This window comes from Mustela erminea, chromosome 8 (assembly GCF_009829155.1).
Source record: "Mustela erminea isolate mMusErm1 chromosome 8, mMusErm1.Pri, whole genome shotgun sequence".
Lineage (NCBI taxonomy): Eukaryota > Metazoa > Chordata > Mammalia > Carnivora > Mustelidae > Mustela > Mustela erminea.
This window is the reverse complement of record NC_045621.1, coordinates 103,565,039-103,574,333: the sequence shown is the minus strand read 5'-3', so window position 1 is coordinate 103,574,333 and position 9,295 is coordinate 103,565,039. Positions and strand designations below refer to the sequence as shown.

The 9,295-nt window shown below is 51.9% G+C and overlaps 1 long non-coding RNA gene across 1 annotated transcript; it reads right to left on the bottom strand.

The window, feature by feature from the left end:
- Window positions 1-267: 267 nt before the first annotated feature.
- LOC116596778 lies at window positions 268-3,889 on the bottom strand. Its single transcript, XR_004288310.1, has 4 exons — window positions 3,802-3,889; window positions 2,970-3,379; window positions 939-1,599; window positions 268-354 (listed from the first exon to the last, which is right to left on the bottom strand). It is a non-coding gene; the product is annotated as an uncharacterized LOC116596778 (long non-coding RNA).
- Window positions 3,890-9,295: the final 5,406 nt, after the last annotated feature.

Below are 9,295 nucleotides of genomic sequence, written 5' to 3'. Positions count from 1 at the left end.
GCTACTCAACTCATCGACAGAAAGCTGAGAAGGAGAGCTTTGTCCAGGCACCGACTGGGGCCAGGCCCTTCCACCCCTCAGTCTCTCGCAAGCAGAGACCGTGTCTGGTCCTCACAGTGCCCAGTTTGGGGCTGGCACCCAGGAGGCCCCTACCCGAGCTTTAGTGGCACAAGCCGCTGGACACACATGGTCACACATGCCAGCTCATACTCAGCCCATCTTTTCATTGGCTTCATTATTCTGGAACTCCTGGTTTTCCACCGGGGAAAAACTTGTCTTGCTGTTATCTGGCTGATTTCTTTCACTCCCGAGGGATCGAGTTCTCTGTCCAGGATCCTGGGCAGGCCTGGCCGTCTACAGACAGAAGAGGGTCTGTGGGATCCCTCCCTGTCTCGTGGTCCCATCACACAGCCTTAACTGCAGTCTAGTTTGTCTGTACTCCCATGTTGAAGACATCAACAAAGAGTAGAAATCAGAGGGTGGGAATTTTCATAGAGGAAAAGTGGCCCAGATGAAGAGCCCTTGGCACCCAGGCCTCATGAAGCCTGGTGGGGACAGCAAGAAGAGTTGGGCCCAATAACGCCCCACATGTGTGCATCAAAAAGGGGCAGGCGACATCAGACTCCCACGTGGGGCAGTGCCTCCAGGAGTTCTTCCAAGTGTCCCCACCCTCTAGCCCCCAACTCCACAGTAAGCATTGCCCTGCGAAATCACCATAACCTGAAGCAGTTCCTGGCAGCGTTCTTGTAACGGTGAGAAATTCGAAACAACTAACGCATCCGGCCCCAGGAGAGGATGGCATAGGTTCTCTGCATGGACTAGCATGCAGACACTACACCTGCTGTTGGCAGTGAACTTCTCACCAGGCTGGGGGGATGTACTTCTGACAAGAGGTTAGGGAGAAGACACAGATTCCTAACAATGTCTACAGTACTCACCAAGAACGTGGACTCTGCGGTCTGAATCCTTCTCTGCGTTCTTCTCACCACGTGTAAGCCTGGATCTGCCAATCTCTTGAAGCTTCCTTTTGTGCATCCAGAAAACCAAGTGACACCACTTCCCTCCAAAGGCAAGAACAGGTAAACAAACAGTTCCGGGAAGCCCGGGGGCACTCTGGACCCAGTAAAGGTGACGAGGCAGCCGCACAAACCATCAGACCCACGTGTGTGAAGGATGGGGACGAGAGCCCCCATGGTTGTCTCCAGGTTTCTCGTTGTTGAACTCTACAGTTTCATCTCCATCTTCTCTAAAGACTGCAATTGACCTTCAACATGGAGCCAAATCACTTTATTCTAATGTAGTATATCTTCCTGGCAGAGGTCCCCCAGGCTCAGGCCGCTGTCCCGGCTCACTTTGGTTCCCCACGAGGTCCAGTGAGGGGACATGAGTAATTCAGTGACGCTCACCTGCTCCCCGCTGTGACCCACTCCCGATGGGTGTCTGCTTGCCACCCACCCGGGATGACTAATGGTGTGAAAGCCCCTCCAGCTTCTGACCCTCCCGGGTGGGCAGCTGGAACTGCCAGGGCCGGACCCCTGATCGATGTGCCAATGGTTCCTCTCTGGAAACCTCTCTTTTAGCCAGGCCATCTAGCTCTGCCTAAAGACAAGAAACCCTTCCCATAACCACATCCCCGGTAGGGGTAACTATGCCCTGGCAGAAGCAGAAAGTCATCACAGGCCTACATTGAACCCTGCCTTTGCCGAGTTAACTGTGTGGCGTTGGGCAAATCGCTTAACTTTTCTGTGCTTTGTTTCCTCATCTATAAAATGGGAGCCAGAGCAGGCGATCCCCAACAAGGTTGTTGAGAGAGCTGAATGAGACAGCATACATAAAAGCTCATAGGAGGAACTCAAGACCATTCTCTCCTTCTCTCTGTTTTCCTTGGTAAAGCCTTTTCTCCCTTTGACAGCAGGACCCAGTTCCCAGGATGGCACCCTGGGACCCAATCTAAATCTGTTCCCCGCACCAGAACCTTGCTGGCTTGGGACCCCTTCCTTAGATACCAGGTGTTGGTGTGTCCTTGGCAGCTGCGGCCTGCCACTGGAGGGAGATGGTGGATTGCATTGTATCAGGGGTCTTGCCTATACACGACAGGAAGCACAGCAGCATGAGTAATGGTGGGGATTTAGGGCGTGTGGCGAACAAGGGTGTCTGACGAGGGCACTCTAGGCCCTCCCCTCTAGCTCATGCGTGTTGACAGCTGCCTCTCCTGCCTTGGCCCCCAGACCCAGGAGGGCCAGGAGAGCTCAAGGGCCCCTGCTCAGCACGAGGGGCTGAGGTCACAGAGAGGAAGGAGCAATTTCAAGTCAAGCCAGCAAGCACTGAACCCTTGCCCCGCCACCTATAGGATGCATGTTCTTGGACCCTGGCCACAGCTTACCGAGTCCCTTCATCTGCCAAGACAATGAAGGACAGAAACTCATATGTTGTGAAATAAGGAGCTTCGTAGGAGGTAGTCAAGGAACAGCGCGATTAAGGCACAAAGGCGGTGGGAGGTCAACCATTTGTCTGAAATCCTCTTTGAGTGACATCAGAGGCTGATACAATACATCTTTCCCGCTCAAGGTGCTTCACTGACCCTTCACTGTGGTTCAACCTCCCAAGCAAGGAGCTGCCATTGGACTCATTCTGTGCCGGCTGGGGAAGTGTGGAGCTACCTCCTCAGGTCCTAGAGCTAGAGGGCTGCAAGTTAGGACTTGACCCTTGTTGACGGACTCCTGAGCCTGGAATCCCTCCCCCTACGCCCACTCCATCACCCCCGACTCCTACCGCAGAATTCTCCAGCTGTTGTGCCTTGTGACTTCCTGACGGGGCAGAGACAAGTTCTACCGTGGGTCCATAGGGCTTCCTGGGGGTTCATTTCGGCCTCCCTGGGCAAACATCCCGATGAGCCCCCGAGGGCAAGGGAGCCCAGGGGAAGGGAAATGAGCAGAAAAGTATAGTGTGGGAGACAGTCTTTCACTTACCCCATCCCACCCTTGGAACGATTCAGGATTCGGTCATTCTTTTATTCTACCCACCAACTAGCTTTCCAGGGGAGACTTGGAAGAAAGTTCTGAGTGACAGGCACGGCCCAGGCAAAGGTGTGGAGGTTGGCCAAAGCAAGATCTGTCCAGAGAAATCGAGGAGACCTGGCCGAACAGAGCAGAGAACTCCGGAGCAGGGAACAGAGGCTCAGGCCAGGTGAAGGAGAGGGAAGGCTTTACCTATAAATCTGTCCGGCTCCTTCTGCCTTGCCCCCACCAGCCCCTCAGCGGCCCTGCCCATGGCTCCTTCTCCCTTGGGGGGCCCAAGAGGCATCTGTGGCATTTCTCAATATCCTCTCTTGGTCCCTTGGGCACCAGTCGGCCTTCCACCTGTTCCCTGGCGGGGCCGGCTGCATGATAAGAAAACCAGGAAGTTCAACAAGCGTAGAGGGCTCGGACATCCCTGTGCTCTGTGCCAGAATAAACAGGGCCTGGCGCGGGGCTGAAAGGTCCCATCCCAGGGCAAACACTGCCCTTTGCCAAATAGGGAATTGTTTTTGCAAAGGCAGTGTGTGTGTGTGTGTGTGTGTGTGTGTGCCTGGCAGGCGGGAGGACAGCATTTCCAGCAGGGCCCCTGACTGCTCAGCCTCATAGGCTCTGACGTCATTTCTTACTAACCCTGCACTGAGCGGGGGTAGGGGGGCCGGTAGGTAACAAATGCAAGGGGAGCCTCTTTGAGCCATTAATGGAAGATACAAACTGTATTATAAAAGAAAATAAAAAGGAATGAGTAATCTTCCTGCGGGCTCTCAGAAGAAAAACAGCATCTGACCCGATCTTAAAGGGGCCCACGAGGTTGGCAGGGAAGGCAGAGAAGACCCAGTCCTCTGACAGGTGGAAGCAAGCGTGTGACAAAAGTGCCAGGCAGCATGTAAGCTGGTCCGGCCGGATTTAAGGGGGGCCCCACCGTACACCGCAGGCAGGTCCTCTGTGACCCTCTGTCTCTTCCTCTGTGACATGAGGAATGCAGCCCCTCCCTGGGGGGGGCACCCTGGTGTCCACTGAGACGAGAGCCCCAAAAGCCCTTCACTGTGCCCCTGGTTCATAGAAGACTCTCGGGAAAGCAGGCTCCTGTCTCCGGCCTCGGGTGTCATGCCAGCTGGGGGCACGGCAGCGCCACACAGACGGGCCAAGCCAGCCACAGGTCCCTTCAGGTACTGCCGTGAGTGTGCAAGAGAGCACGTTGCCCCTGACTCCACACACCCAGTGGTCAACATCTACACGCAGGTGAGCAGCTCGTGTGGGAAGGCCCCAGCCTCAGTGGTGCGTCATACATCACAGGCAGCTGCTTTGTAAACTGCAATAAAGTAATTTAATGCTCGTGATGAAATCTATGCCCTACAGTGCTCGTTATTAATAGGAATTAAATGTATTTCAGGTAACAAAATGGTGAGTAATGTGGGCAATAAACACAGCCTGCAAGTCTGGCCTGTGATAGAGTGTTCTTTGGCTCACACAGGCCCCTCCAGAGAGACCCATGCTCGTTCGGCGATCAGCCACCCCTGGAGAGGGCCCAGGTTACTGAATCATGGCACGTACAGCTCAAAAGGCAGGCATGGTGAGCCACCACTCACCTTCGAAGATACCGCCATGTCCCACAGCTTTTCCTTTGCTGGGGGTTTGCAAAGTTGCTCTGTTCGCTCTGATACACTCATGCACCATCCTCCTCACCGCACATTTTCGGTTTGCTGCTTCTGCACCAGAGCCCCGCCCACAGCCTGACACCTAGGTCCCAGGCCACCCCTTGGAGATACAGCTCTATCCAAACCCATAGCGGCACACACCCACAGTCCCATGCGTAGCCGGGCCCAGAGAGCGAGGCCTCTCAACCACAGCACACGCGTGTACACACATGAACCAAGGGGGAACCCTAGATGCACACTCTGCAGCACACTAGGAAAGGCGTATAAGTCTCTTGGAGCCCACCTGGGGGAGACAGGATAGCCTGAGTCATGACAGTGCCCTGCTCCCGATTTTCTCCCCATAGTTTGCAGCCAGCCTCTGTTCCCACCATGCACCCCGGGGCCAGCCCCAAAGACTCCAACCCCTCCAGGCCTTTGCTCACGCAATCAAGGGCCTGTCTTCCCAAGATTTAATCATTGCCTCTGTGAAGCAAGAGCCTCCTCAGAGCTCCCAGAGTAAGAAAAGTCTAGGTTACACTGCAGTCACAAATAGTCCCCAGATCCTAAGAGGTTTTGACTGTCAGTGGGATGGCAGGGCGGGGGCACTATTCTCCACACAGTCACTCAGGGACCCAGGCTGCCAGCAGCACCACCATCTTGCACTTCTGCCTGCTACAATATCATCCTAGGCTGTGCAGGGCGAGAGGGAAGGCTCAGGCCAAAGCAAGGTGTGTCCCCTGCACTCACATTGCATTAGCTAGAGTTAGTCACTTGGGCCATCTCCCAGCGAGAGGACAGAGAATCGTGGTCTTCTATGTTTGCCCTTGCTGTTGTCACAGATTAACACAAACTTAGTGGCTTAACCCAGCACGTATTTATTCTGCTAACAGTTCTGGAAGTCAGAAGTCCAAAATGAGTCTCTGGAGCTAACATCACAGTGTCAGCAGGGGTGGATTCTTTTGGAAAGCTCCCAGGGTGCCATGGGGCACAGGCACCCTTGTCCTCCATCTTCAGAGCCCACAGGATAACATCTCTCCTCTTTGACCTTCTTTCTCCCTCTTGCAAGGGCCTTGTGTGCACCTGCTTAATCCAGGACAGTCTCCCCTTCTCTTCATTTAGCCACATCCGTGAAGCTCCTATTGCCACACGAGGTAACATTCAAAGGTCTGGGGTTAGGACATGGTCACTCTTCTGTCTGCTACAGTGTTCCAGAAACCAGAGCTAGGACAGAGGACTCCGTGGACACTCAGCGTCACCCCAGCTATCCCGCGCTCCTCTCCTGTCTTGCCCTTGTTCTGGAATAGGAGATGAGGCCTGAAAGGGCAGGCGGCAACCGTGAGCCTCTCCTCCCAGCAGGGGCCTGGCACGCAGCAGAGGCTTGGGAAAGTTTGCAGGAAGGGAGACAGAAAGGAAAATATGAATGAATTTGGCAAGATGAGGAGGTGTGTGAGAACAGAAAAAGCAGGAGAGAAAGTAGGCGGCCACTGATGAATCGAGAAGCAACCACCGCAGGGACAGCCAATCAGGAAGCCAGCTGCCCTGCAGTGGGGGGTTCAGAGGGAAGCCCGGGCCGTTCACGCCTGGACTTGGAGGAATGGTGAGGAATGGTGAGTGGGAGAAGTTAGGAAAGAAAGGGTGGGAGGAGGCAGGAGGCAGAAGGCACTAGTCTGAGCTGGGTACTGTGCTCAGTACCATCACACCAGAGGCTCCCCGACGGCCTTGCAAGCAGCCCCACAGAGATGGGGGATGAGGACTGAGGAAGGACACAGCCCTGATCCAAGTTCACACGGCTGGACAGTGGCTGGGCAGGAACTGACAGCCCTGTTTGGCTGGTTCTGGAACCAGCTGCCATCCCAGGACACCCAGCTCTATGCCAAACTTTGCCACAATCACAGTCCGCTCAGTGTCCCCAGCTCTTAAGGTCTCAGGTCCTTTATCTGTAAAATGAAGAGTTCCATCTGGGGGACCTCCAAGCTCCCTTTCAGCTCCAGCCTCCCAGGGTGCTTGGGCAGATCTAGTTGATCAGGACTGGCTTTTTGGAGGGATGGGGGGGGTGGGGTCTGAACTGCTTCCCACCGACAACAAACCTACAGTTCCTTTTATGTTGCCAAGAGACAATCCAGGGCAAGGAGGGAGAGGCCCGTGGCAGAGATGACTCCATGCCCCAAAAATGAGAATCACAGCAGCCCACAGGATTGTGCAAGCTGCCCGCGAGGCTGCCAGTCGGCCCTGGCCCGGAGGAGGGCTGTTTACACTCCCTGGAGTATGTGCTTGCCGTCAACTCTGTTTCTGAGTACACAGTCCTTCAGCCTGCCAGGAGTATCTGTGTGGGGACAACAGGGATGGGCCTTGCCAGGCCCTTTATCCCAGATACCAGACACCTGTTCGTTCGTTCATTCCTTCATTTGTCCTTTCATTCATTCATTCATTCATTCATGTACTCAATCATTCCTTGAGTGTTTGCCAGGCATTGTGCAAGACACTAGGGATATGGAGGTAAACAAGACAGGTCTTGATGAGTCTCTAGGACCTGAGAACCTCGAAGAACAGTGAGGCACTAAATATAGATAATGACCCTCCCAGCAAGGTTGGTGCTACCGTAAAGGTATGTGCCTGGAGGTTAGGGAACACAGGGCAGGGGACTTCGGTATCTTCCTATGGAAAATATTTAACTAATAGTTTTTAAAAAATCAAAATGAGATAATAACTCTATACTCAATTACCTTTAAAACCTTTTATTTTTCTCATGAATGAAGATAGGTGAAAATGTCACATTCAGTTTTCTTTAAATCACCCTGGAGGCCTCAGTCATTTTGAGAACTCCCTGTCTGCTAGAGCGATGCAAAGGTCCTGGGGTTTGTACAAACACCTGTCCTCCCAGAGGGCATGCTCTTTGATATCTAATGGCTGCTGCTATATGCGTGGTTGGAGGTTCAGGACACTGGGATATGGCTATGACTCCAGTTTTTCTGGACAGTGAGCTTTGGAAAATCACAGCCATGTCCTAAGATGTGGCTATGCAGGGGGCCAAGGTCCCAACTTTGGGACTTAAGGCTCCTTTGCCAGTGCTAGGAATCTTGCCCCCTTCCTTCTTAAAATTCCTCCCACTGTTCTACTGTGACTGCCCACATATTTTCTCTCTTGAACTTTCTTTTTATACAACAAAAACAACAACAACAAAACAAAACAGCAGGAGAAAATGTTGCCTTCAAGGAGCTTCTGGTTAGGTTCTACAAATGTCGCCCAGGATTCAAGAATAGAGGGGGTCTGGCTACAAATCTGGGGACGCTGAGAAAGAAAACGTGAGGGAGAAAACCCCAAATCTCATTTCAATAAATCATGTCTTGTGCCGTTATCTACTTTTATTTATTTATTTATTTATTTATTTATTTATTTATTTAAGATTTTTATTTATTTGTTAGAGAAGGAGAGAAAGAGAGAGATACAGAGTGCAAGCACAGGCAGACAGAGTGGCAGGCTAGAGGCAGAGGGAGAAGCAGGCTCCCTGAGAGCAAGGAGCCCAATGTGGGACTCAATCCCAGGACGCTGGGATCATGACCTGAGCCGAAGGCAGCCGCTTAACCAACTGAGCCACCCAGGCATCCCCCATTATCTACTTTTATTTGCCATTTCTTTAGCATATATTTCTAGAAATCAAGCCAAAAGATCAGCACATTTTAAGGAATATATTTCAAGTTGCTTTTCTAAAGGTTTACACCAATTCCCTCTCCCACTATGTGCCAGCATTATTTCTTCTCCTCCCCCTCTTCCCCTCCCCTTCCTCCTCCTTCTTTTTTTAAAAGATTTTATTTATTTAATAGAGTGCACAAGCAGGAGAAGTGGCAGGCAGAGGGAGAAGCAGGCTCCTGGTGAGCAAGGAGACTGATGCAGGATTTGATCCCAGGACCCTGAGATCATGACCTGAACTGAAGGCATATGCTTAACAGACTGAGCCACCCAGGTGCCCCCTAGCATTTCCTTTTTCACTGCCCAATCATCAGCATCAAGTCTGAGGGCTGTTTTGTTTGTTTATTTATTTGTTTTTAATCTTTGACAATTTTATAAACTACAGGATTTTATTTTCAATATTATTCTATTTCTTTGATTATTTATGTCGCTTATTGATTTTACAAGTATAATTTTATTTCTATATTCCTTTTAAAGAAACAAGTTTCTGGGGAAGTGTGGGTGGACATCCCCTACAGTTTCTCAGATTTTGCTAATGTCACTTCTAATGCGTCCTCCCAGCTGTCTAACCTTACCTGGGACACCTTCCCCACCTTGCTTGCCTGTGGAGTTCCAACTGGCACTTTCAGACCCTACACACCTCACCCAACCTCCAGAGACTCTCTGGGGTCTCCTTTATCCCCTGGGTTGCCAGAGAACCCAGTTCATACCCAGGTTCATAACTGGGCTCTTCTATCTACTGCCTTGTGCACTGTGAGGGGAAGGCTGGCCTGCTGTGGGCCTCTCTGTGCCTCAGTTTCCTCCACTGCAGGTAGGATCATGCCTGTTGCTTGAGGTGATAAAGTCTAGAAAGTGCGCAGCAAGCACTTGGCACTAGGTACACGGTTGGTGAATTTTAGCTATTATATTGTTACTATTGCTATTATTATTCTCCTTCTCTCTCTGAAAGACAAGGGA